Here is a 7,630-nt window from a genome sequence, read left to right on the forward strand (position 1 = left end):
ACTCTAGTTCAATGGCAGTGGCCACAATTCTCAGTGAGCTCAAAAGGTGTTTGTCGGAGATCTTTGATGAAATGTTACTCTTCCTGTGATTCATCCTTGAAAACAGTCAATCACAGAAGTATGTACTGCCAGAAAGCAATTACATGTTTATCACATGACTGTGAAGTGAGGTTTTTTTTCCTCTGGTCAGATGGGGCTTATAAAAGTCTGGTAAAAAGAGGCATGCTCAGTTTTTTGAGCTGAGTGTCTGACTGCAACTCTATATATTCCATTTGAAAATTTGCAGAGAACCTACTTAAGCCAACTGAAAATGGAGTTGCAATTAGATGAAAAAATTGATCATTTTCCTGGCTATCTTGAAACACCTTCTCAAATTCCTGAATCAAAACAGAAAGCATGGCTGTGAATTTTCCACTGTTCACAGACTGTGTTAAGACAGTGTATCAAGCTGCACACAGTTATTTGCCACCATCTAAGTTAGCACAGCCCTCCCCAAGTCCTGGTGTCAGCCTGTCCTCTACTGGCTGCACACCTCTGTGCGGCTGCTGTTGGGCCGGGCCGTTCAGTGGGCAGAGCTGCTGCCATGATGGTACAGGGCAGGGGACTTCTGACTGCCACCCAAGGGGGGGCTGTCAGTAATTGAAACCAAAACATTTTGCTTTAGTTCTGTGTTTGTCCTGATAAATGCCAATTCTTGTACTCAGTTCAAGCATCTCTGTTCATTAATCAGTTGTTAAGAGGATGTGGAATACTGTGAGTTTTCTGATTCTGTCCTTCAAGAGTAAAAAGGGCCTCTTTACTGTTTGTTTTGATGATGTGTGTGTGAAAGATCCCCGCTACGTAGCAGAGGGTGCTGAGGCAGGGCAAGGGGACAGCCTCAGTGTGTGTGCAGTGCGGTGGCTGTTCCTCGGGCTGGCAGTGAGGGCAGCGTGTCCTGCTGCGGGGTACGTTCTGTGTGCGGGAGGCAAGGAGGGGGCGCGGGAACCTGCGTGCAAACTCGAAGCTTCCTGAAGCAGAGAGACAGTCAGCGCATTTTCTAAAATAGAAAATGTGTTTATTTTAGACTGCTGTTTTGATTTTTTTAATATTTTGTATTGTTGTTTTAAATTGTTGATTGTCCAGTCTTGAAAGAAAAGTCCAAACTGTCCAAAAAGGAAAGCACCTGGACTGGACCTTCTTGCTGCAGTTCATCACTTCTTCCTGTCTGAACCAAAGTGTGGCTCTCCCCAGGATCAGCTGCCTCTATCCCTTCTTTGACTTCTTCTCCCACGCTGGGCTGGGATAAGGGAGAGGGACAGGAAGGATGGGCTCATGGGAGCTTTGGCTGTCAAAAGAGAAGGATGATCATGAAATGGAGGCTCTGTGTGAGTGCACGGGATGGTCCTGATTTGGTGCTGTCCCTCCTGACTAAGGGTAAACTTACGGGATTCTCATGCCCTTGTGATGTCTGAGGTCCCTCTGTCAGACTCGTCCCGCTGCCCCGGCACAGCAGCTCCGAGGATGGCAGTCCCTGCCCTGCCCTCTTCCTCAGGACTTGGTGAAGAAGAGATGAGAGGACTTGGGAAGGGACGAGGGAGGGGGTGGGGAAGGAAGGGCTCGTAGGAGCCTTGGCTGTGAAAAGAAGAAGGAGCAGGCAATGGAGGCTCCACGTGAGCCCGCAGGATGGCCGTGAGCTGGGGCTCTCCCGGGTAAGGGCAAACTTACAGGACGGGAGGATCAGCGCCGGCGTCGAGGCGGCCGTTTGGCGGGAGGTGGACGGATCCTGGCGCCCCTGCGATGGCATTTGGGGCGCGACCTCTTCCTGGTTGGCCTGGCAGCAGCAGCGAGATGGCCAGTGTGCCCCGATGGAGGTGGATCCACTTCCATCAGCTCATCTGCCACAGGTGGATCCACCTCCATGGGCTCTTCTTGGCTGCCAGGCGGGTCCACCTCCATGGGCTCGATGTCATCAGCCTCTTCCAGCAGCCGCCTCTTCTTTAAGGGTGGCTGCTCCATCCCGTCCTTGGAAATCAAAAGAAATACAAAGTATCTTTTGGAGATACTCTGGAGTGCCGCTGTCTCCAGCTGTCAGCTGAGGGACTGCAGTTGAGGGCAGTTGGGTGCCCATGGCAACAGGATTCTGAGCAGCAGGTGCTGGCCCAAACATGGCGGCTGGCAGTTGGGGCCTGCGGCCATTTCTGGGAGGCAGTGGCACGAATGTAGCAAGAGGGTCAGTCGGGGCAGGGGCTTCTCAAGCCCCCTGCAGCTGCCTGGGGTGGAGGAGGAGCAAAGCATGGTGATGCCCCACAGGCAGCCGAGGGAGAGGCAGTCATTAAAAGCAGTGGAGTTTGTGTGGTCGTGTCGGCTGTCCTTTGCCATCCCTCAGCTCTGGCCCTGGAGCGTGAGAAGGTGGCATCTCTTCTGCCCTGATGCCAAAGCAGAGGGGTGTGGAGGAGAGGGCCTGGTGTCCTCTGGGCGGCCGCACTGGGACTGCAGGGGGTGCGTTGGAGGGCTGAGAGGTCCTTGGGGCCTGGTGCTGGGGTTTTGCACCCAGAGGATGAGACAGCCAATTTGGTGATTGCTGTCTTGTTCTCTCTTTGGTCACGGAATGAATGGTTGGAGGTGAAGCCAGGTCCTCCATGGCAGTGCACAATGAACAGCTGTCAGTCATGCATTCTAAGTAATTTGGACTGGTTCATTCTCTGCAGTCTCTGGTATAGTGCTCTTGAGAGCTTATGGGCACAGGTATGTAGGTCCCCATCAGTTGATCCCAATGTACCTCAAGCAGCGTGAAAGTGTTCAGCCCCTACCATCAGGTGAAGAGGAGAGGGAGGTGTTTGTTCCCTGTGCAGTGATTAAATTGCCAGTGGTGTGCAAAGAGCATGTACAGACTGTTGCTGAACTAAGACCAAAGCCAGTTGTATTCACGTGTCAGGTGATGGCTTGCTGTGCCCATGCTAACATGGAACCAGGTGATCCCATTGTGCCCCTTTCTCCTGGGTGTTTGCAGTGTTTTGCTTTCATGCCTTGTCTAGATGACTGACAAGGGGCAGTAGAAACTGTTAATCTGCCCAGTGGACTCATGGGGGCAGTGTCCTCTCTTAGCCAATTCGTAGCTTTTCTCCTTTTGTCTCATCCCTTTTTTTGAAGGCTGCTGGTGCAGACAGCACCTTTAGAGAATTCTTTGTTGGTGCTGTGGGCTTGATTCAGCCAAGCTCAGTTAAGTTTGAGCACCCTGGAGAGGATGGAAACCTGCAGGCTCTCTGGGTGCTGGTTCCACATCTGAGCACCCTTGTGGTGGCAGTCCTTTCCTTTTGCCTGATTGGGAGTTGTCTATGCTCCAGCATGAGCCCAGTGCCTCTGGTCCTTTCACCACTGAGTATCTGGGAACAATGTCATGCTCTGCGTTCCCATGCTCCTCTCAGTAGGCAGCTGTAGTCAACACTCAGATCCTTCCTGGGCCTTCTCAAAGCAAAGCAGAGGCCTCTCCTTCACGCTGCACCAGCAAAGGTATCCCTCTGTCACTGTTGCCACTGCTGAAACATACCACCCTCTGCCTTGCTGCGCTCATATCTTCTGTTTGATGTCCATAAACGTTCAGCAAGCACCTATCAGTATCAATACATGCCATTTTTTCCACATGGAGGAATTCATTTCCACTTTTTTTCTTCAGATGCAATTCCATGTCAGATCATGGAATTGCAGAATCACAGAATATTAGGGACTGGAAGGGACCCTGAAAGATCATTTAATCCAATCTCCCTGCTGGAGCAGGAACACTTACATCAGGTCACACACGAATGTATCCAGGTGGGTTTTGATGCCTTTATGTCAGACTGCCCCTCTGCTGCCATCTGTCACGTGACAACAAAATGCAATGGAATATTGGTAGGAAGACTCGGTTTCTATTGCCATATCACCAACATCTGCCTTTGACATCATGAGTGAACATAACAAAATAGGAGGCATTACTTTTGGAGCAGCCCTTCCCTCCCACCTTCTTCTCGTCTGTTTTGGAAGCAGGAGATTTTCTGAGTGTTTGCAAACATCTGCAGATTCCTGCTGTTCTAATCTGCAGCAACACTTCTCCACTTCGTGCTTCTTTCTGGCTTTATAGATACATTCCAATCCTCTTCTGCTTAAGGACAGTTTGTTTGCTTGCCTTTATTTACAGGAGCTTCTTTCTTAATGTGAATATTGATGCTTTATTTCAAAAACAACATAGTGATGACATCTGTGGACAAAGGAAGGGCAACTGATATTGTCTACCTAGACTTGTGCAAAGCCTATTTCATTCACATCTTGTAGAGACATGGATTTGAAGGTTGGATTATTCTGGACAAATAATTGGTTGGATAGTCACAGGCAGAGGGTTGTAGTCAATGGCTCTGTCCAGGTGGACCCTCAGCAAGTTTGCTTATGACACAAAGCTGAGTGGTACAGTTGATACAGTAGAATTAAGGGATGCCATCCAGAGGAACCTGGACAAGCTTGAAAAGTGGGCCTATGTGAACCAACTGGGGTTCAGTAAAGCGTTCCACTTTGGTGAGGGCAGTCCCAGATATGTGTACAGACAGGGAGAAGAACTCACAGAGAGCAGCTCTGCCAACAAGGACTTGGGGTTCTGGTGGACAAGAATGTTGACATGAGCCAGCAGTGTGCACTTGCAGCCTGGAAGGCCACCTGTATCCTGGGCTGCATCAGAAGAGGGATGGCAGCAGGGAGAGGGAAGTAGATGATTATCCTCCCTACTCTGCCCTCATAAGGCTTCATCTGGAGTACTGCATCCAGGTCTGGGGCCCCCAGTACAATAAAGACATGGAATTGTTGGAGCAGGTTCAGAAGAAGGTCATGAAGATGGTCAAAGGGCCTCTTATGAAGAAAGGCTGAGGCAGTTATCTTGTTCAGCTTGGAGAAGGCTCTGAGGATGCCTCATTGAGGCCTCCCAGTACTTGAGGGGTACATATAAGCAGGAGGGAGACAGACTTTTTTACATGGTCTGATAGTGATAAGACAAGAGGGCATGGGTGTAAACTAAAAGTGGGGAGATTTAGATTAGATATTAGAAGGAAACTTTTTACTCAAAGAGTGGTGAGGCACTGGAACAGGTTGTCCAGAGAAGCTGTAAATGCCCCATCCCAGGAGGTGTTCAAGGCCAAGTTGAATGGGGCCCTGGGCAGCCTGATCTAGTACCCTAGCAGAAGGATTGGTACTAGATGATCTTTTAGGTCCCTTTCAACCCAAGCCATGCTATGATTCTCTACTTTCAGCCAAACACTTTCCCCTCACGTACAGCTAACAGTAGCTGAGAAATGGTCATTGTGTAGGATTTCCTTGCATCAGGTGAGGTTGTTTTGATGCTGTATAGGAACTGTTGAGTCACAGCCTGAACCACTGAGGCAAGCACTGAATCAGCTGTGGGAGCACAGGTGAAGGCAATTCATCTGTGTGACCGAAGGGGTGGAGCCTGGCTGCACCTCTCCTAGACCCCATTTAAGATCTGACTGCCACTGGGGAAGGATCTCTTTCTAGAGATCCCTCCCTTGTGGAGTCTTTCCTGTGAACCTAGATCTTCAGATACAGGTGAGCATTCCTTCTTTGTTTGTTTCTTTTCCCATTTTCATCTTAATAATTTTTGTAGCTGTAACCAACTTTAACAGGTTTTATGTTGGTGTCTTTTTGTAAGGCTTATTTCTCACTTACGTTTTTTTCCTATTGACTGTAGCAGGAGGAGAGTGATACTGTGGAGGCTGCTAGATCTCAAACTGTCTGCTAGTGGGAAATGGAGGGCAAAGTCAGTTATGGAGCCTGAAGAATAGGAGAACAGAGCACTCACTAGCTTGTATTTGACCTGCTCTTCATCTTAGTACCTTCCCTGCTGCTAGTAAAAAGACTGAGGATTATTTAATGCCCTTGCAAAAATAGCTTCTTTCCTGGCATTTGAAAGTGCTGTACACCAGGCATATATCCCTGGACTTCTTGTTTCTGTTTTTCTCCTTATTCTTTAAAAGCACAAATGTGGTTTAATGGTATTGCCAATTCAAAGAGCGAAGTCCCTGGCAGCCCCAGTCACACCTTTATCCTGTCATTGAAGTCAGCATGCTTATCTGGAACGTGAGTTGTACAGGTGTGTTGCTTTAGCAGCATAAAAAATATCCCTTCAAAAGTATTTAAAAAAGAAGTATATTTTTTCACCTCTAGGTTTTTTATCAGAAAGTCAGGTGTGCCCCTTTTTCATTTCTATCATTAAATCCCATACAAAGGAATAGGAGTAGGCTTGTTCTCTTTCATTTTTTTTCTTCAAGTTTCCCTTTCATGTTTTTTACTTTAACCTTCTAAAGCTTTCTTGCTTCTGGATTTGGCAAAAGGAAATACGGCACAGTCTACCTCTGTGCTTTGACTGAAGTCCTAACCTAAGAATAAAGGTTGAAAATAAGTAGGAATAATGAAAGAAAAAAAATGATTATTAAAATAAAAATCCGTCTGGATCTTGTAACTGTATTTCCTCTTGTAGCTAACAGTGAAATCTCTGCTTTGGTACTTAAATCTGCAGGGAAAATCTTATCTGCGTTTCCTTAGCAAAGATGCAGATGTGATAAATACTAACTGAATATTTATTTTTTTGAAGTCCCTAAAGCCTTCATTGAGCACCAAGCACTGCACTAATTGTATGTGAATCTTTCCTGGATGTGGATGTAGCAAGGCAGAGGTCTCTCTTCATTGATTTCCTCAGAGTTCCCAGTGTGGAACGTACCATTAGAACCTGCAGGAGTTATTTTCACTTCTCCATCTCCAAGGTGTCTCATTAGCTTTACTCTCCTGAATTTTTCTGTGGGCATCCCATTAGAAACAGTGGCTGCATGCTTGGCACTCAAAGGTGAGCAACCACTAACTGCCTTACAGCCTAGCTGTGAGAGGCTGCAAATGTTGCTGCTAGGAAAAGCAAAGAGAGCCTGAGAGAGGGAAGGTATGAGGGAAGGAAAGGAAGACTGGAGGCAGACTTAATGCATTGATGGAAAATGAAAAAAGGTCTGTTGGAAAATAACTTCAAAATTCATTTTTCTTTTTGAAGGGAGGAGGTTTCCATACATTTACATGATAGATAACTTGAGAATTTTGTACAACATTGTCTGTGTTTATAGCAATTAATTCAAAAATAAGCAGCTTAATTAATGTGTTAGCATGGCCTGTAATTCCCTACAAAGTTCCAGTAAATATGAATATATTCATATCCCTACTTCCAGTGAAATAGCCGTGGGCATGTCTGATAATTAATAACCTTTGCTTACGAAACAAAATTGCATTTCATCTGCTGCCAAATACTGCTTTCTGAATGTAAAATGGAGTATTTTTCCACACCAGAACTTGATTTCTGCACAAAATCATGTGAGGTTAAGCCTTATCCAACTGCTTGTGTAAATATAGCTCTCAGTACACGTAATACACATTTATGTTAGTAGTAATAAAGTAATGCAATTTTCTCTCAATATATGTTAGTGTTAATCGAGACAGAGAAGTATAATTTTGATTTCACTTAACCTTGCTTTGTAGTAGTATATTTAGCCTGGCTAGCATTTTCCTAAGTAATGAGACAAACAAATTGCTATTCAGATAGAGGAAGGAGCTGTAAAAATGAGTTCTCTAAAGTATC

At 46.4% G+C, this 7,630-nt stretch overlaps 1 long non-coding RNA gene across 1 annotated transcript; it reads right to left on the reverse strand.

Annotated features, from left to right (window-relative positions):
• Positions 1-1,037: 1,037 nt before the first annotated feature.
• LOC149917411 (uncharacterized) lies at positions 1,038-1,823 on the reverse strand. Its single transcript, XR_016467433.1, has 3 exons — positions 1,705-1,823; positions 1,424-1,611; positions 1,038-1,324 (listed from the first exon to the last, which is right to left on the reverse strand). It is a non-coding gene; the product is annotated as an uncharacterized LOC149917411 (long non-coding RNA).
• Positions 1,824-7,630: the final 5,807 nt, after the last annotated feature.

The sequence above is a fragment of the Phasianus colchicus genome, chromosome 6 (genome assembly GCF_987193195.1).
Source record: "Phasianus colchicus chromosome 6, bPhaCol1.hap1.1, whole genome shotgun sequence".
In the NCBI taxonomy this organism is placed as follows: Eukaryota; Metazoa; Chordata; class Aves; order Galliformes; family Phasianidae; genus Phasianus; species Phasianus colchicus.